At 39.0% G+C, this 21,260-nt stretch overlaps 1 protein-coding gene across 5 annotated transcripts in view; it reads left to right on the top strand.

Annotated features, from left to right (window-relative positions):
- The first annotated feature begins 60 nt into the window (after positions 1 to 60).
- DENND2B (DENN domain containing 2B) overlaps positions 61 to 21,260 on the top strand; it is a 170,851-nt gene continuing 149,651 nt past the window's right edge. For 3 of the 5 annotated variants that reach the window (XM_049098767.1, XM_049098765.1, XM_049098766.1), the window contains exons 1-3: positions 61 to 124; positions 6,591 to 6,764; positions 7,368 to 7,406. The gene's annotated coding sequence lies outside the window, so the exon portion shown is untranslated. The remainder of the gene's footprint in view (positions 125 to 6,590; positions 6,765 to 7,367; positions 7,407 to 21,260) is intronic. The other 2 variants (XM_049098769.1, XM_035704268.2) reach the window with 2 other exon arrangements.

Genomic DNA, 21,260 nt, shown 5'->3' with positions numbered 1-21,260 from the left:
GGTTGCCGGGCTAACGGGCGGGCGCAGGGGCGGGGCCTGGCGGCGGGCGAGGCGTGGGGGCCGGAGTGGAGCGGCGGCGGGGCGGCGGTGGGAAGAGCTCCTGGGCGCGGCCTCAACGTTCAAGGTCGTCTACAGCGCCTCACTGGGTGGCCCGGGGGGAAAGTCAGGTGGCCTTCTGTTGGGCTAAGGAATTGTAGGGAATTAGACACCTGCCCCCAGGCGCCTCTCTCAGCCCGGTCTGTATCTTGAGATGCCGCCCCTGCAAAAGCCCCTTTCGTGGGCTCAGCGGTTTAGCGCCGCCTTCGGTCCAGGTGGAGATCCTGGAGTCCCCGGATCGAGTCCCGCGTCGGGCTCCCTGCATGGAGCCTGCTTCTCCCTCTGCCTGTGTCTCTGCCTCTCTCTCTCTCCTTGTGTCTCTCATGAATAAATAAGTAAATCTTAAAAAAAAAAAAAAAAAAACACCCTCTCGTTGGAGGAGATGGAGATGGGTAGGAGAATCCAAACTGTGCTGCTGCTGCCAGGGTGGCGCTTGTCGAAGAGTGTGGCCATGGGGCTGTGGCCCTCCGCCCGCAGGCAGCTGTTCAGGGCCGGGGGGTGGGGTGAGGGGTGAGGAGGGCGCCTGAGTTGTCCGTCCTCGGCCCCGAATCCCTCCAGGGCAGCTTCCTCACTCCTCCAGTGGCAAGTACGGACTCACACACTTTTGGAAGCCGCCTCTCTGGGGAGTTGGACGCACCTTTGCAGAAGAGTTGCGCCACATGTAAATGAGCTGTGCATCCTTCCCGCGCACCGCACTCCTGCACAGCTCTGGGTTACGTGATGGACCGTGTAGCCCAAGGTCTCACTGCTGATCAGTGGCGGCCACAACACGCTGCGCACAGCGGAGCATTGATGTTCAGGAAGAAGCACTTTACGGGTTACTGCTCGGTGGGGGTCACTTTAAGGCACACACGGAAATCTTCAATGCTGAGCGAGTCTCCGCAGAGGGCTCGATCAGCAGTTCTGCGCTCTCAGGATATTACTGCAACTTGTTTGCACTGTTGCTCATTTCCTGCTTTTCTCTCGCGGAAAGAAATGGAGTAGAAGTCTTCATTATCATTGGGATATTTTTCATTGTAGTGTAAAAGTATTCTAAAACTTTCCCTTCAATAATGCTTATCAAACGCCTCCTTCATTTTTTTTTAAGATTTATTTATTTATTCATGAGACACAGACTGAGAGAGAGAGAGAGGCAGAGACACAGGCAGGGAGAGAAGCAGGCCTCTCGCAGGGAGCCCGATGCGGGATTCGATCCTGAATTCCAGGATCACGATCTGAGCCGAAGGCAGGTGCCCAACCACCGAGCCACCCAGGTGTCCCCAAACGCCTCCTTCAGAACATAGTAGTTAACCGGTGCACAGGGTCCCCAATATAAGGTCTGGAGAGCTGAGTTTGAATTCAGTCTCTGCCACTTTTTTGCTGTGTGATTTCTGGGCAAACAAGTCACTTAAAATCTTTGAACTTCAGTTTTTCCTCTTCCTGATGTTCAGGAATACCAATTGTACCAACCTCCTGGATTGAACTTCTTGAGAGTGGGGCCGTATTTGTTTTGTTTAATGAGTTTAAGGTGCATCTAGTATTTCACTTGCCACAGAAAGGGCTAACAGATAGCTATTGAATGCAGTGAATTAGGAATCGGATTGCTGTAAGGATTTTGTGAGAGAATTCCTGGAAAATGCTTAGCACAATGCCTTGCAACGAGTAAGTACTCCGCAGATATAGCTAGCACTATAATGCCCCAAGCACTGTCCTAGGACTTGGGGAGAATAGAAAGTGGGTCAGGCTAAAGCAGAATTAAAAAAAAATGATGCTTATAAAATCTGTAGTGCTAGGAACCAAATATTAAGATTTTGTTCATAAACTGTTGCTTTTAAAAACAAATATTTGAGACAGAGCAAGCAAACACAAACAGGGGGAGTAGCAGATAGAGACTCCTCTCAGCAGGGAGCTGAGGACCCCGAAATCATGACCTGAGCTGAAGGCAGACTCTTAAGGGACTGAACCACCCAGGATCCCCTGGCTGTTACTATAAGATTGATATAAAGTGTTAATGAAACTTAGAGGAGAAAGATCCATCTATGGTTCAGTTAGAGGGATCAAGAAAGGCTTTTTAGAGAAGGAGACATTTGAGCAAAGTCTTGAAGTATGGCCCAGGAATTAATAAGAGAAGAGATATTTAAAATACCTGATAACTGCTTTTATAATGAATGTGGTTGAGAGTGAGACAGAATTTGATTTGCTTTTTTTATTTATGGATTTCAAGATCCTGGCTCTATAATTTAGCTGAGTCTATGTAACTATGAACAGATTATTTAACCATTCTCTACCTCAGTTTTGTCATCTTTAAAATGAGAATAATATTGTATTCCTCATAGGGTTGTGAGGACCAAATAAATTAATACAAATAAAGTGCTTTGAATAGTACTTGACACATAGTAAATGCTCAATAAATATTAGCTAATATTATCTTAATGAGACCTCAGCCTTATTTTTCAATATGTCCTCACTTGCCTGATCCATACCTCACGTTACTTGGCCCTCTTCCCCAGGATTCTATTACCACTTCCCATGCCCAATTCCATTTCAGTTGAAGCATTACTTTCTTCTTATCAAGTCAACTTTTTAAAATCTTTTGCTACTTCCAGGTGCAACCTGTTTCCATGGCTTTTTTTTTTTTTTTTTTTCATATCGAGGTACTTATCCCAATCTGATTTAAATTGTACGTAGTTATGGTTCATTTTTTCCTAACAGCTTATGAACTCCTTGAAGGTAGAAATAGTTCCTAATTTGTTCCTAAATATCCAGGGCTTGGTAAGCAGTAGGTGTTCAATAGACATTTATTGAATTTACTGACCTAATCTTTTATTTAAATAGATCCATGTTAGGTCAGCTCTGGTGGTGCAACGGTTTAGCGCGCCGCCTGCAGCCTGGAGTGTGATCCTGGAGATCCGATATCGAGTCCCACGTTGGGCTCCCTGCCTGGAGCCTGCTTCTCTCTCTGCCTCTCTCTGTCTCTATGAATAAATAAATAAAATCTTAAAAAAAAGATAAATAGATCCCTGTTAGACCAGATAAGAATTGTCTTCTTAAAAAAAAAGTCTACCTTTTTTTTACTTTAGTGAATATAATGAATATTCAGTTATAAATAATTTTCCAGAATTTAACATTAGAAATATTTGGGAAAGAAGATGCTTGGAATGGAACTAAAGCCTAAAGACTGACATGAAAGTAAATCATTGCATTTATTTTTATATTTGTATTTATACATGTCTCTTTTTTGGTATAATTTGAAGGATTGAACTGTAAACTACAGTGAGAATCTTTTTTCTCTTTTTTAAGATTGGATGGGAATAATGATGGAACCTGCCTACCATCAAGTCCTTTGTGGATCAAACACAGCCCAAGCCAGCTACTTCTTTAAATTTTTTTGTCTTGTTTTTGTTTTTTTTAGAGTGAGAGAGAGTGTGTGACTAGGGAGGGGCAAAGGGAGAAGGAGACAGAGTCTTAAGCAGGCTCCACACTCAGCATGGAGCCTGATGTGGAGCTCGATTTCACAACCCTGAAATCATGACCTGAGCTGAAATCAAGTGTCTGATACTTAGCTGAATAAACTACCCGGGTGCTCCCAAGCCAGGTACTCCTTAAAGCCACCAGTGAGACTTGAAAATGGAACAGCAAATAGAGGGAGGGCATATGATCAGAAATGTATCTGATCATCAGTGGAGAAAGAAAACTGTTCCTCTAAGTCTTCCACAATTTCTCTCTTCACCAGGATAGATATATTACAGAGAGCACGTAGACGTTGTCTAGGTTATATTTTGGGGAATAAGTGGGTTGAAGGACATTTATATTCCTGAAATCTGAGGAAAGAGATTGGTGCTGTATTTGGACTTCTTGAAAAGAAAAAAAAACAAAAAACAAATTTAGTCTCTAGGGTCACAACCCGGGCCGAAGGTGGCACCAAACTGCTGAGCCACCCGGGTTGTCCCAAAAAACAAATTTAGTAAAGAACAAATGCAAGTATTTTTCTCTATGTGAAGAGGGCAAGAAAGGGTTAAAAGCCTATGATGTAAAAGTGGGTATCATGCCAGAGTTAGACAATGATTTATACTGTACATACCAGAGAATGTATAAATCATTTCATTTGACAGGTGGTATTTTTATTTCTTCAGCAGACTTAGGGAGCTTTAGAATCATTACAGCTTTGTAAAGTAGTATTATAGACTGAGTCATTAGATCATTCATTTTGCCTGATTACATCAACTCATTGGGTTTTTGGGGAATGAAAGAAACTCATTATCAAAATTGTCATCTTGATTATATAGATTAAAGAAAATGGATCAAAGTACTGAGAATTAGCTTTCACAACCTGTTAAGAAATTGGAAGTTAAAAAATTGATTGCAGAGCAAGAATGATTAGGAAAAAGTTTTGTCATTTAAAAAACTATCAGAGATTAAAGGCATGACAATTTTGGTCGATATAAATAGTAGGAATCCATGTGGAGTTTTTTTAAAAAAATGACTATTGAATTGAGGGATAATCTATATTACATTATACTTACCTGTTTTAAGTGTACAATTCAATAAATTTTAGTAAATTTATAGAATTTTGCAGACATCACCATGATCCAGTTTTGGAACATTTTCATTAACTGAAAAAGATCCCTGTGCCTACCATATGCAGTTAGTCTCAGTTCCCACCTCTAGGTCCATGCAACCGCTATTCTGTTCGCTATTTCTATAATTTTGCCTTTTCTAGGCAGTTTATATAAATGAATCACAATATGTGACCTTTTTTTGTCTGGCTTTCACTTACCATCATGTTTTTGAAGCTCATCCATATTGTAGCAGGTATCAGCAATTTATTCCTCTATACGACTGAATAATATTCCATTATATGAATATACTACATTTTGTTTATCCATTCACCAGTTGATAGCCATCTTAATTGTTTCCATTTGGGGACCATTATGAATAATGCTGCTATGAAAGATTGGATACAAGGCCTTGTGTGGATACAGGTTTTAGTTTCTCTTGGGGAGATACTTAGGAGAGGAATTGATGAGTGATATGGTAAATGTATGTTTAACATTTTTAAGAAACTGCCAAACCGTTTTCTAAAGTGGCTGTACCATTTTACATTTCCACAAATGATGTCTGAAGGTTCCAGTTTTTTTTTTTAAGATTTTATTTATTCATAACAGACACAGAGAGAGAGAGGCAGAGACACAGGCAGAGGGAGGAGGAGGCTCAATGCAGGGAGCCCGACGCAGGACTCGATCCCGGGTCTCCAGGATCACACCCCAGGCCGAAGGTGGCTCTAAACCGCTGGGCCACCAGGGCTGCCCGGTTCGTTTTTCCACTCCTCCTCAATGCTTGTTATTTTTTTTAATTATTTTTTTTATTTTTTATTTTATTTTATTTTTTTATTTATTTATGATAGTCACACACAGAGAGAGAGAGAGGCAGAGACATAGGCAGAAGGAGAAGCAGGCTCCATGCACCGGGAGCCTGACGTGGGATTCGATCCCGGGTCTCCAGGATCGCGCCCTGGGCCAAAGGCAGGCGCCAAACCGCTGCGCCACCCAGGGATCCCTCAATGCTTGTTATTATTTGTCATTTGAGTATAGTCATTCTAGTGGGTATGAAGTGCTATCTCGTGATTTTAATTTGCATTTTCTTAATGACTATTGATATTGAGCATGTTTTCTTGTAGTTATTAGGCATTCCTATTTCTTCTTTTGTGAAATGTTTATTCAAATCTTTTGTCCATTAAAAAAAAAGATTTTATTTATTTATTCACGAGAGACACACAAAAAGAGAGGCAGAGACACAGGCAGAGGAAGAAGCTGGCTCCATGCAGGGAGCCTGATGTGGGTGGGACTCGATCGCGGGTCTCCAGGATCACGCCCTGGGCTGAAGGCTGCACTAAACCGGGGCTGCTCTCTTTTGTCCATTTTTAAATTGGCTTGCCTTTTTTTTTTTTTTTTTCTTTTTTTTTGAGTTATAAGAATTCTTGTTCCAAACAAGAATTCTTTATCAGCTGTGTGGTGTATAAGTGTTTTCTCCTGGTCTGTGTCATGTCTTTCATTTTCTTATTTGTGTTTTTCAAAACATAAACATCTTAAATTTCAATGAAGTCCATTTTCTTAATTTTTTTCTTTTATGGATTGTGCTTTTGGTAGGTAGGCAATCTTTGCCTAACCCAAGGTTATGTAAGAAGTTTGCCAAATGACCTGTGTACAGGTTGGGGAACACGACATCAAGTCTGCCATTACCTTTATTTTCTGTTGTGTGCAAGGTCTCGCATTCAGGCAGTGCACACCTAGGACATGTACATACTTTCCAGACCACCAAGGATATGTGATGTGAGTTTATCAAGGTCCGCTATGACTAGCTTGTTCCCTGGATCTTATTGTTAAATTTCTGGCTGGTCTGTTGCTCTTACCAATCAATACTGCAGTCTCAGCCAGCTGTGATGTTGATTTTTCCTGATTGTTTACTGCTTGTTTTCTGTCTTTTTTTTTTTTAATTTTTAATTTTATTTATGATAGGCACACAGTGAGAGAGAGAGAGAGGCAGAGACACAGGCAGAGGGAGAAGCAGACTCCACGCACCGGGAGCCCGACGTGGGATTCTATTCCAGGTCTCCAGGATCAGCGCCCTGGGCCAAAGGCAGGCACCAAACCGCTGCGCCACCCAGGGATCCCTACTGCTTGTTTTCTAAGGTCTACTTGTTTCCGATCATACCCTGAGCACCAAATCAAGTCATTGCCCTCCAGCAGCAGAACTGCTGGTTTTCATGGCTTGTCTTAACACAACTACCGTGTTACGGTTGAGGTCGGGTATAGGAAGTGGAAAAAGTCTCTGAGGTCCCAGATGCCCACTTTTCTCACTAGAGTTTCAGCAGTTTTATTATTCATTTATTTTAAAAATAAATGCTTTTCAATCTGGTCCATTTCTGCCCCCCTCACCCCTCAACATTGCTGAATGCTTATTTGACAATTTTGTATAGTTTTATTGTTGCTTTGGACAGATGATTTACCAACCTCCTTACTCCATCATTCTGGAATTATCCTCTATGTAGAATTTTAATGTCCTAAAAATTGACACAGTATATCCTGACAGATGCAACAGCTTTTTAAAAACTAATATTTAGAACTTACTGTTCCTTCCAATTTTATCCTTCCTAGCCTTTTAAAATACGACTCTTGACTCTCAAGTTTACTTTTATGTATTCTTTTAGGATGAAATTTATATTTATTCTTTCTATCAGTATTTATTTGTTCAGTGGTCATTTATTAAGTCTTTGTTCTGTATTTCCATTTCAGGAAGCTCTCACAAGTCAAGTAGGAAGCCAGATTTCCAGGGTGAGAATTATAACAGTTTTAGAGTAAAGTTTAGTTATATGCTCTGGTCTGTAGTAAGCTTTCCTAATTATAATTATAGGTGTATTCCATTTTAAGAAATAATAGAAATATATTTAAAAATGTAAGTGATAATAGGGTGATTATATTACTTAAAATATGCTGTTTACACTCAAATATTTGTTATCCTTCAGTTTTGTGACTTTTTTCCAGTCACACACCATCCTCTTCATATTGTGGAGAGAAGAAAAAATTATCTACACACAAAGTTTCTGTATGTTTTTTTCCCTGTGAGGTCTAATCGTAACTACGGCAAAGATGTCCTGTTTGGGTGGGAGGGAGCAAACTGGGGTGAAATTGGAAGTTAGGTCTGGTGGCTGTAGATTATTAAGAAGGACGCCAAAGTTGAGGTGGCTCACATTATTATCTGAACTTACTTGATTAAAGGGAAATGTGTGGCAGGGAGAGAGGTATGTCACCTTTCATATAACTTTGTTCTTGGGTCAGGGAAATTTCTCTCTATCATGGACTGGGCAAGATTGAACATAGGTGAGTGAGGCAGAGGATAACTTTCAGTATGAGAAAGGAGGAAAAGAAGATGGGTGGTTGAAATTGTAGCCAAATAGAACAAGCAGGCTTGTGGAGAGAGGAAGCACAACAGGGTCAACTAGGCTTGACACGGACCAGAGATTTCTCCAGCTAACCGTAGGTGTTCTGAGTCAACAACTAGATCCTTATCATCCTTTTTGCCATCCTTATCATCCTTATTTTAAGAAAATAAAAGTCAGGTGAGGCCAAAGGATTATTTTAGTAAATATAATAATTGGATTTGGAAGTCCATTATCTGATGCATAGCACAGACAGAGGGAAATGTACTAGAAAATGTTTCAGACTAATTGATTTTGGAGTGGTCCTCTGACTAATCTTTGAGCTAATTTTTGTACTAACATCTCATTTTATAAGTCCTAGCTTGGTCTCAATGCTAGCACTTATAAAATGAGATGTTAAAACAAAAATTAAGATAATGGATATGAAGTATTTTGAAAAGTGCATTGCTATAAATGTAAGAAAATATCATTATAAAATGCTAAAATACTAACAGCTGCTGCTAAATGAAAACTTCTTGTAAGCTAAAGCTTCACCAAAATCATAATGAAAATTAATGGAAAGATAAGGCTTAATATATCACAAATTTCAACAAACTTGTATTGAGTCTATGCTTGCTGAAGTGGTGAGGTTCATGTGTGTTAAAAGTGAAGACAGATCACTTCATTGCATAGATCCTATAGATACCATAATTTAAAAATCCTTTTCTGCTTATTGTGTTTATGATGCTAGTTTAAACTCAGCACATGTGCTTTGTATGAATCTAAAGGAGATTTTTCCAAAAAAAGATGATGGTCTGTTTATCTAGGCCCTCCAAAAGCATTTCCTGCCAGGCAGTTGACATGTAGCCTTGGCACAATTTCAGAAAACTATTTGCTTCTGTTTACTCTTCCAGATACAGCATCTCCTAGGAATTGAGATGAGGAATCTCCTTTAACTCTTTTAAATTTTAGAAGCATATTTTATATAACACTTTGAGTCTACTCTTAATACAATGAAAATTCTTGTGTCTTTAAATTCTTTTAAAAAATGCATCTGTTTTAGTAATTCACTAGCAGAGACGTCAAAGCCTTAAAGTGAGTTAACCCAATGTAATTAGATATTCTTTTCCCATAAGATTAATCATGGGATAATTGTTAATATTTTCAAAATCCTTCATTAAGAAACAGACCCACTGTTGAATTTCTTCTGAAGAGTATGTTCTACTTGGTTTACTTACAATATTTTTCTTTTTCTTTTCATATAACATTTTCGAAATATTTTGTGAAGTGAGGTAGATACTATATTTAAAAAATAAATTACTCAAAACTTTTATTTCTTTGAGGGACTAAATTTGTTTCTAAATGTTTTAATACTCATTACATAGTTAGGAATACAGGAGCATATTATAGTTTTATTGTGATCCCAGAATGCATGTTATTTCAATTAAATATAAATATCTTTAAGAGAATGTGATGGCAAATGTATTAATTTAAAGGTGAGAAATCTAGAATACAGAAAGATACAATAACTTGAGATACTGCAGTTAAGTATGAGCGAATTTAAGTCTTCTTGTTCTGATCCGAAATCAGAACAAGGCTGTGAATCAGAACACGATGACTTCTGAGTGGCAAGGATTAGAGTAAGCAACATATCAGAGACAAAGAGTATAAGAGATTGTCATATAACACCAATGGAAAGGGTAAATAGGGAACGATAAGCATATGTCCAAGGTTTGGAGGCTCAAATTCAAGGTCTGCCTTGATACTCTGGACAACACAGGTCCCTCATTTCCCACCCTCCCTTTCTCTCTGTAATTTACAAGGTTTCAGGCATAGTTGGAAGACATGGCCCTGCTTCTACACAACTGATACTGAAGGCTTATGTGTTGAGATGAATGGCTCCCTGCATTAAGGGAATCAAAAGTCAACATAGTCCAGAGTCCAGAGAGTTCTGTCTTAGGGGCTGGAGTTATGAGGGCAAAATGATTCAGCAAAGCTGGGGTCACCACTGGTACCATGCACAAAGAGTTATCTTGGTCTTGTGAATTGGTGACATTGGTCCCTTCAATGACTTCTTATCTCTGTCTTGAAACCATGTTGACTCCCAGACTGCCTGGCCCAGAAACAATCTGATTACCAGCTGACGGCCTCAGCTCAATCCTGTGAATCTATACCAGCTTAGTTTTTAGGACTTCCAGCTATATATTCCAGAGGAGTAAAGAATAGGAAATCCAGAGTTGGGTTGAAACAAGCAGAATGACTGAGATAATTCTGTTAGGAAACTAGTAATACTGTCCTCGCAGAGACCTGCCTCGTCCTCACCTCCACTGCACTGCCTGTCACAGAGTAGGTCCTTAACAAATATTGGTTGAATATCAAATTATTGCAGGGACCTGCAAGTGATGAAAGTAACTTGATGGGAGAAAGAATGAGAGAGTTACTCCTGACATAGGCACAGAGCCTGAATGCAGCTTTCAGGTGTGAGAAAGATGGAAGTGCTCAGCTATTTGGGATGTCCTAGAAGTAAACTAAGGCACAAAGAAATTATTGACATATCCAGTTCTATAGAGCCATCTAGGGCAGCATTAGAAATTAACCAAGTGTCTTTGTTCTTAGATTTATGCTGTGCACACTAAACAAATGGTTTGTAAAGATTCAAAACAGTGCTTAGGCTAGCAAAAAAAATTTCTTTAATTAATATAAAGTTTGAGTAAGTGAAATTTTAAAGATGATGGAATCTAATTGATAACTTCCTTACTCTTTAACCTGCAGATAATCTCCCTTTTTAAAGTGTTGATTATACTAGTGATTATGCAGAGAAGAAGCCTGTGATGAAAATGTGGTATAAAATTGTGTTCTTTGTTCAGCAAGTTAAAACAAGCTGGTCTGTAAGCAATTATTATCTTCATCAAAATTCCTAGCTCTAATGTTTTGGCTTCATTGGCCCAGCACGTATGCCTTCTCAAACAATTGGATGGATTTAAAACACTTATGAGATGTTTGTGCTTATATCTTAACATAGCATCAGTTCAACAGGAAAAGAAAAAAAATGTAAGATTTGGCATTTGGGCATGGTTTTAAAAAGAAAATCAAACCAAAACTAAAGTAAACAAAAAGCCCATAACAGCGCTTAAATCCCTGTATACGAATGAACATTCTTTATTCAGCCTTGTAATGCCCTTAAGTAGCTGAGCAGTAGTTAGTATTCAGGAGTGTCTTTCTGCTCCTTATTCTTTAATCACTTAACATTTCTGGAAAAAATTACCATTTTTATATGGATGATACATTTTAAAGAAATCTCTTTTTGCCTTTTTTATTTTATTTTTGGTATTCCAAACAACAAATATATTCTGTATTCTAAGGAACTGTTCAGGTGCCTGCTTGAGTTAGCAGATGATTTATAAATAAATTAGCTTTTTAAATTCTGAATTTGCATATGTGTAAATGACTACGAAGAATGTGCCTTTGGATAAGATTTGGAATGTTTATTTAAAAAACAATCATCTTTTAAGATTAAAAGTATCCACAGGTGCGCTTATGTAACTTTTCCTAGTGGGTTAGGTTTCTGGTTACATTCTTTACTTAGCTAATGATTACATAGTCAAATATTTATGCTCTATATTCTTTTGAAACTACTGTTGGGGCGCCTCGGTGACTCAGTCGGTTAAGTGCTCAACTCTTGGTTTCAGCTGAGGTCAGAATCTCTGGGTCTTTGAGATTGAGCCCCAAGTAGGGCTCTGTGTTCAGTGGAGAGTCTACTTGTCCCTCTCCCTTTCCCTCTTTCCCTCCACCTCTCCCCATGCACTGCCCTTCTGCCCCTCTACTCTCATGCACTCTCTCTGTCTCTAAAATACATAAATACATAAATACATAAATACATAAATAAATAAAATCTTTATAAAAACCCAGAAATTACTGTAATATAACAGCTATTAATTGGGTAATTACCATTTACTAGATGTTGAAGATGGGTATGCCTTCAAGAGATACGTATTCTAAAAAAAAAAAAAAAAGAGAGATACGTATTCTAGAAGAATCAACAAATTGGGTTATGGTGAACAATACTCAGGAACAGGTGTTATGGGCTATGAATTGTGCCTTGCGTGTACAGAGAGGGAGTAATTCATTTTCCCTGGAGGTAGGAGAAGTCTTTACCGAAGAGGTGATAGGAGAAGTCTTTACTGAAGAGGTGACCTTCGAATTGGGTCTATCAAAAGTATTAACTTTCTTGACATTTTCGGGAAATGACAAGTTATTTATGAGATTGGAGCATAGACTGCCTGAAGCCAGTGATAAGATATAAAGTTTGATAGAAGAGCTAGAAGGAAAAATATACAAGATTTCCCCATCAGGTAGGAGAAAAGACAATGAGATGAACAATTAAGAGATCCAGGAGGTCTAACATATAAATAGGAGTTCTAGAAAGAGAAATTAGAGAAAATTAGAGGAGGAAATTAATAAAAATAAATAAGAACATTTATTGGAACTAAATAAAGGATATAAGCCTCCATATCAAAAGGCCTACTATGTGCCTTAGAACAGTGTTAGAGGGCAGCCTGGGTGGCTCAGCGGTTTAGTGCCGCATTCAGCCCAGGTCCTGATCCTGGAGACCTGGCCCGGGATAGAGTCTCACGTCGGGCTCCCTGGATGGAGCCTGCTTATCCCTCTGCCTATTTCTCTGCCTCTCTCTCTCTCTCTCTGTGTCTCTCTCGAATAAATAAATAAAATCTAAAAAAAAAAAAAAAAAAAAGAACAGTGTTAGAAAAAGTACCCATAACCTAGGCACATCATCATGAAATTTTAGGTAAAAAAGATCCTATGAGCTTCCAGAGTCAAAAAAAAAAAAAAAAAAAAAAGGCATCCTTAGCTGCAATATTAGAAAGGATGTGTCCAATGCCTTCTAAAATCTGAATTGGGGGTGCCTGGGTGTACCAGTTGGTTGAGTGTCTAGCTCTTGGTTTTGGATCAGGTAATGATCTCAGGGTTGTGGGGTCAAGCCCCATGAAAGGCTCCACACTTAGTGCAGTTTGCTTGAGATTCTCTCCTTCTCCCACCCCTTCTTCCCCTCTCCCTACTAGCATGCTTTTGTGCTTATGTGTGCTCTCTCTCTCAAATAAGTATCTGAAAAAAAAACTTAAAAAAGGTAAAATCTAAATCAAAAATATTTTTTACCTAGAATTCAATATCCAGCTAAACTGTCAGTCCAGTGGGAGAATAGTTTGAAATCATTTTCAGCCTTGCCAAGTATCAAAACAATTTTTACGTCCTATGCACCCTTTCTCAGAAAACTATTGGAGTAGGTGCTTACAAAAGGGATAGAAAGGGGGCGCCTGGGTGGCTCAGTCAGTTAAGTGTTTGACTTGATCTCAGGGTTGTGAGTTCAAGCCCCACATTGGACTCCATGCTGGGTGTGGAGGCTATTTAAAAAAAAGGGTAGAAAAAGAAAGAGGAAGACATGAGATGCAGGAAACAGAAGATCCAACAGAGTGGAGGTTATTCTTTGAAAGGAATAGGGAAGAAAGCATAGGAAAGGACATAGGAGAGGAATGTTGAGGGAATCACACCTTTGCTTTTTCAGCGGTAAAGGCAAGCCACCTGGTGATAGTAATTAGTTAGAAGTTTTGAAAATATACAGGCTTGGAACAATTGCTATGGAAAGCAAGAAAAGAATCTAAATCACTAATAATAGTAAAAAGGATTGTTGAGCAGTAGTCAGTATTGGGAGGAGGTTTATAGTGAAGCCTGTCCCTTTGCTTTGCACCTTTCAGTAGGGTTTCAGAAATGATAAGGTACTTTTTGTCATTCAACTTCAACGCTATTTATCAGAGATCTTTTTCCTGAGATACTCTGAAGATTTGTTTTTACAAAACTGAATTTTGGTTGGCAAAAGATCTGTTTCTTCACGATATCAGAATCTGCATGCTACGGGTGCCTAGGTGGCTCAGTCAGTTAAGCATCTGCCTTCAGCTCAGGTCACGATCTCAGGGTCCTGGGATGGAGCCTCACGGCAAGCTCCCTGCTCAGCCGGGAGCCTGCTTCTCCCTCTCCCTCTGCTCCTCCTCCTGGCTCATTCTCTCTCCCTCTCTTTCTCTCTCAAATAAATAAATAAAATCTTAAAAAAAATAATCTGCCTTCTGGAAAGCTGAGGCTCTTAATAAATCACATTTGGTAGTAAATCATACACACACACACACACAAGTTTAGAGTGACAGCTTCCAATGCATCTGTAACCCAGACTTTGAGCCCTTAAATCTTGGCTCTTGAAGTCTTGATGACTTGAAAGTTGGTTGATGAGTTAAATACTCAGTGAGGAGGAAGGAACTAAAGACAGAATGGAATGCAAGTTTATCCTGCAGGAAAAGAAAAGAGGAAAGAAAGGAGAATAAGATAAATGTGAGTGCTGGGAAGAAGTTGGCTGTTCCAGAGACTGAGGATGGCTTTGTCCTCTGACTCTAGTATGTCAGCCATGTTCCCTAGCCTATTAGTGATGCTGGGGTAGGCTACCACTTAGCAATAGAGTAGACACATACAAACTGTCACTCCCATCTTTCTGATGTTCAAATTTTCAAAGTCATAGCTATGACTATTCAAATGTTAATATGAGTAACCTTTTCATAACTATTTTAACAGAAACTCCCTAAGTATTTATCATTACAATTGTCAAGAAAATATTCTTTTTTTAAAAGATTTTATTTATTTATTCATGAGAGACACAAAGAGAGGCAGAGACATAGGCACAGGGAGAAGCAGGCTCCATGCAGGGAGCTAATGTGGGACTCGATCCCGGGACTCCAGGATCATGCCCTGGGCCCAAGGCAGGTGCTCAACTGCTGAGTCACCCAGGTATCCCAAGAAAATAATTATTCTACTATACTATTTATTTGAATCTGCTAAGTATGTAATATTGGTCATTACTGAACTAGTTAGTAGACATCTTCTCCTTGACTCTAACCTGTAGTCTAGAATCTCCCAAGAACTTTTTTCAGTTATGAGTGTCTACACCCTACCTCTGGAGATGCTGAATCAGAATCTCTAGAGATATCCTGGACTACAGAATTGCATTTTTACAAACTCCTCAGATGATTTTTCTCCCGAGAACACATATTTTATTGTTTATAGAAATATAAATGAATTGAAAGACGACTAGAGTTCTCAGGGGATTTCTGATGAACATCAGGCTGAAGACTACCTTTGTTTCCAACTTACTCTGTGCACTGCATCCAGAATTATTTTCCTCAAATGCACATCATGTTACTCTTTTCCTCAAAAACATGGTCTCTCCATTCCCTTTAGAGTAAGATTCAAATTTCTTAGTATTGCTTTTCTGGCCTTCCTGTGTCAATCAGAATAGGTTTAGCTTACACTGCAGTAACAACCCCTGAAATTTCAGTGGCTTAAGACAATAAAAGTCTATTTCATACTCATACAACATGTTTGGCATTAGTGGCCTATTCTGCCCCATTGTCTTACATGGCTTTAGAGTTTTCTGGTTAGAGAAGAGAGGCATACACATCTCTTATTCTTTTTGTTTGTTTGTTTGTTTAAGGTAGGCTCCACACCCAACATGGGGCTTACACTCAGACCCTAAGAGCAAGAGTCATATGCTCTACTGACTGAAGCAACCAGGAGCCCCTACATTCATTCTTAAATACTTTGGCCTGGAAGTGACACGTGTCATTTTTGTTCACAGCCTGTTGGGTAGAAAGTCATATGGCCCTCCTAACTGCAGGGTGAGTGGAACATATAAACTTCTGGGACTGGGAAAAATATTAGTAAGCATTTGTTGTATCTACCACAGACCCATATCTACATTTTTTTAAAAAGTTGAGGTGGGGGATCCCTGGGTGGCGCAGCTGTTTGGCGCCTGCCTTTGGCCCAGGGCGCGATCCTGGAGACCTGGGATCGAATCCCACATCAGGCTCCCGGTGCATGGAGCCTGCTTCTCCCTCTGCCTGTGTCTCTGCCTCTCTCTCTCTCTCTCTCTCTCTCTCTCTCTCTGACTATCATAAATAAAATAAAATAAAATAAAGAAACATTAAAAGTTTAAAAAAAAATAAAAATAAAAAGTTGAGGTGGACTTCGTATAAGTTCATAAAAATTAACCATTTAAAAATTTACAGTTCAATGACATTAATTATATTCATGATGTTGTGCAACCATCACTTCTGTCTAGTTCCAAAACGTTTTCATCACCCTCAAAGGAGACCCCATACCCATTTCTCTCTCCCTGTAGCCCCTGGCAACCCTAATCTTTTTGGCTCTATGGATTTACCAATTTTGGATGGCACGTATAAATGGAATCACATAATATGTGACCTTTTGTGTCTGGCTTCTTTCACTTGTATAATGTTTTCCAAGTTCATCCATATTGTAGGATCTATCAGTACTTCATTCCTTTTTATAGCCAAATAATATTTCATTATCTGAATACACTACATTTTATTTATCAAGTTGTCTGTTGATGGACACTTGGGTTGTTTCTACCTTTTGTGAATAGTACTATGAAAATTCATATAGAATCTATCCAAAAAAAAGAATCTGCATGCTGGAAAGCTGAGGCTCTTAATAAATCACATTTGGTAGTAAATCACATACACACGTGCACACGCACACACACATGCATACACACACACACACACACACACACAAGTTTAGAGTGACAGCTTCCAATGCATCTGTAACCCAGATTTGAGCCCTTAAATCTTGGCTCTTGTGATGACTTGAAAGTTGGATATATATCCAGTTGGATATATATATATATATATATATATATATATATCCAAATTATTTATTTGGATACCTGTTTTCAATCCTTGCAGTGTATACCTAGTACTGGAATTGTGGGGTTATATGGTAGTTCTATGTTTACCTTTTTGAGGAACCGCTAAATTGTTTTCCACCTAATCTGTCTTCTTACCCTCTGTTACTCTAGTTAAATGAGAAGCAGTCATTATTCTTAAAGTTAGTATTTCATAGCTCAGGCAATCCCTTTGCTTAAGTGACTTACTCTCTTTTATTCCACATGATGTCAAAACAGTTTTTTGCAAATGTTTAATAAATTTTTGTTGAGTGAATAAAGAAACAAAGAGCTATAGCTATTTTTTTTTCTCATTTTCTATAGGTTCATTTTTTTTTTTGGAAGTAATATGGAAAATGATCGAAGGTATCGCATTCTCACAATTCTTATTTCAGGGATGCTTTTTTGGGTGAAATTCAGTGAACTTTAGGGACAAAGATAAATCATCCTGTAATCTGGGGATATTTGATTAAAACTGATGTCATTTAAAAAAGATCAAGAACTAGCGTTTCAAATCAGCAAATATTTAGACCTTACTTTCTTCCAACCAAAAATTATCTTCAAGCCTCCGAGAGAAGGAAAAAGGACCATTTGGCAATAGATAAACTGAGGAGACCTTCCAGCCTTTTGAGCCTTTTCTTGTTTCCCGTCCATCTAAAGAGCAGCTGGTATCTCATCTTATTCTTTATTCTCTTCCAGGTCCAGCCTGCCCAGCATCATCAGTCTAGCTATCCTAATATTTGCTTTAAATAAATAATAAATAGCCTGGTATTTGGAATAAAACCCCAAATGGCATTACAGAACAAAAAATAAATAGATCTAGGTCAGAGCAACCTGGGTGGCTCAGTGGTTTAGCACTGTCTTCAGGCGTGATCCTGGAGACCCGGGATTGAGTCCCACATTGGGCTCCTTGCATGGAGCCCGTATCCTGTGTCTCTCATGAATAAATAAATAAAATCTTTAAAAAAAATGGACCTAGGTCAGATTGGACCTTTTTGCAAGCTGATTATAGGAAAAAAAACTTGATTTTATCTATCTCTCATGCACTTAGGAAGGGGGGTAGTGAAAGGCACTGCAAGGTATTCTGTGGAGGAAACAGATTCTACTCTGAACAAGAGGGTAAGTGAAACAGTTCGCTTCAGTTAGCCCTTCAATACTTTAAAAACTTCTTCCTCCTCCTCCTCCTCTCCTTCTCCTTCCCCTTCCCCTTCCTCCTCCTCCTCCTCCTCCTCCTCCTCTTCTTCTTCTTCTTCTTCTTCTTCTTCAAGGGAGAGAGAGGGTAGAGAGGGGCAAAGGGAGAAGGAGAGAGAGAGTCTCAAGCAGGCTCCATGCCCAGCGCAGAGCCCAATGTGGGGCTTGATTTCACAATCTGGAGATCATGATCTGAGCTGAAATCAAGAGTTGGATGTTTAATGGACTGAGCCATGCTGGTGCCCCCTTTTTAATTTTTTTTTTGAGAGAGAGAAAGAAAAAGAATACTTTAATAAATTAATAACTTATTTGTAGCTTTATGTTAAAATCCTAATTATAACACTTAAAATAATAACCACTGAGAAATTTCTTTTTCTTTTAAAGATTTTATTTATTTATTCATGAGAGACATAGAGGCAGAGACATAGGCAGAGGGAGAAGCAGGCTCCCATGGGGAGCACAATGTAGGACTCTATCCCAGAACCCCAGGATCACGCCCTGAGGTGAACGAAGGTAGATGCTCAACCACTAAGCCACCCAGGTGTCCCAATCACTGAAATTCAAATGAGATTTACTATCTTGACAAAAATAACATATATCTTAAAACATATGGTTCTTAAGGTCTTTATTAATAACTTTGTAATTTATATTAATTATTCCTATCAGGACTACTAAGTTACTTTTCCTTCTTAAATTCTATGCATATATAAATATAATCGTTCTTAGATTCCAAAAGAAAATTTTTCAGAGAAAAATGTCTACTGTCTTTGGAGAGTTTCACTGTCAGTCTGTTAACACAGTAACAGAAGGAACTATTCATTGGAGGGTTTGTTTAAGAAAAACATAAAAAGGAAGTTATTTACAAACAGATGTGGCATTTCATAACCACATCTGCATGTTAACCAGCATTGCTCGCTGAAGCTATTTGTAGTCTGGAGTTGTGCATCGTAATACTTGTAAGCAAACTGAAGATTGCAATTCTGTTAATCCTACCTGTGGACTGGAGTAGAGGGTGAATCCTTAGCCTTGCTCTAGAGTGGTGATTCTTATCTTTTTTTGAGAATACAAATCTCTTTAATAATCTGTTACAGGGTAGGGACCTCTTCTCCCCAAAATGCATTGTGCATGTATAAATAATTGTGCATTCCCTTTGAATATCTCTGGAAGAATATACAAGAAACTATAATGATTGCCTGAAGAGAGGGCAATTGGAGGACAAGAGAGGCAAGGAAGACTCTGTATATTCTTTTATACTGTTTTTTGTTTCCAACCAGGTACATATCTTACATGTATATCTATATATTTTAGTGTGTTTTTAAGGTCACAGTGTCAAAAAAATTTTGCACACAATTTGAGGTTCTGTGCTTCTTATTCCCTACAATTAAAAAAACTAGGTAGCTTTTAACAGAATATACAGTGAGCCAGTTGTTATGGATTATTTTACTTGATTACAAAAGATAGAAATGTAATCAATAGTTTCAGTAGCCTATTAGTGCCACCGTATTTGTATAACAAAACATGTTGATTCCTCAATAATATGTTTTAAAATCTTGTTAAACTTTGGTTAGTAGGAATTATTTTTTTAAACATTTAGTTTAAGGATTTTTTTCTCTTAGAGGTGGGCTGTAAAGGCAACTGTGCCTAAGGAAGGTTGCTTATTATGAGGGGAAGAGCTATATTATGTTTCAATTCATGTAATATCTTGCTTGATTCCTTTTGGGATGCCTGTGTGAGTGTGTGGTGAGAGAGGGGCTTTCCTCTAAGGGAAAATTGGCCTATGTAGAACTGACAGAGAGCTTACAATTAATTTAGTGTAGTGTTTCTTAACCTCGGAGATTCTAATTCAGTAGGTCTGGGACTAGAGCCAGAATCTGTATTTCTGACAAGCTTCTTAGATGATTTCCAAAGGGCTCTCAGCATCAGGAACTAGTGGTCCAGTATGCTCTAAAGCTGTACTGATTGCAAAAACCAGTTACAAGCATTCATACTACTACTGTTACCTTTTTTTTTTTTTTTTAAGATTTTATTTATTCATTCATGAAAGACACAGAAAGAGGCAGATACATAGGCAGAGGAAGAAGCAGACTCCCTGCAGGGAGCCTGATTCCGGACTCTATCTCAGGAGCCGGGGATCACGACCTGTGCCAAAGGTAGATGCTCAACCACTGAGCCACCCAGGTGCTCCTACTGATGTTGCATCTATGTGACTGTAAGCCACATTTGCCTTTTGAGGGTCTTGGAAAAGAGGAAAGTAAAAAGCCAAAGGGAATGACAAGTCATCCCTTTTAAGTCATGGTAGCTACTTCTGAGTCATGCTGGGCTTCTGGAGATTACAGATCAGAGTTGTTTTATGTTGAAGCTGGCTGTAAGTCTTAAAGGTTATAGAAAAAGTTCAAGGGTAAATATGGGGTGCTTTAGAAATGAGGTTCTACTCAAATGTAGGGGGAATGAAAAGCAGGATTGGGGCAGCCCTGGTGGCGTAGCGGTTTGGCACCGCCTGCAGCCTGGGGTGTGATCCTGGAGACCCGGGATCGAGTCCCACGTCGGGCTCCCTGCATGGAGCCTGCTTCTCCCTCTGCCTGTATCTCTGCCTTTCTCTCTCTCTCTCTCTCTCTCTCTCTCTCTCTCTGTGTGTCTATGAATAAATAAATAAAATCTTAAAAAAAAAAAGCAGGATTGGATTAAATAGTATTTGTTGAGGTTATGGATTAATAATTAGTAATTAGTTTCTCTAAAAGACATTTTAGGATAATTTCAATCTTTAGCACTTAAGGTTAGCTATTTAAGCAAAATGTACTATTTTTATTAATAATTTAAAAAAATGAAATGATATGTGGAAAAGTTTGCCCTAGAAAACTTAAAGGTGATTTGGGCCACCATTCTTGCCCACTTGCCTACTTTAGAGAAACCTGGTTCTTTGGATCATGAAGCATAAATGAGCCCCCCATTGCCCCTTTGATTAAGACCACTTAGAGGGATCCCTGGGTGGTGCAGCGGTTTAGCGCCTGCCTTTGGCTCAGGGCGTGATCTTGGAGACCCGGGATCAAGTCCCACGTCGGGTTCCCGGTGCATGGAGCCTGCTTCTCCCTCTGCCTAATGTCTCTGCCTCTCTCTCTGTGTGTGACTATCGTAAATAAAAAAAAAAAAAAAAAAAAAAAGACCACTTAGAGTATTATAGGCAGAGTACATTACATGGGAGGAAATAACTGCTTCATGAGTACTAGACCTGCAAACCTGAAAGACTTCCTCAAAAATCTTAACCACTTTGTCCCTCAAAGAATA

Source organism: Canis lupus, chromosome 21 (assembly GCF_003254725.2).
Source record: "Canis lupus dingo isolate Sandy chromosome 21, ASM325472v2, whole genome shotgun sequence".
Classification (NCBI taxonomy): Eukaryota; Metazoa; Chordata; class Mammalia; order Carnivora; family Canidae; genus Canis; species Canis lupus.
Note: the sequence above shows the minus strand (reverse complement) of the source record. Positions and strands in the feature narration are given on the sequence as shown.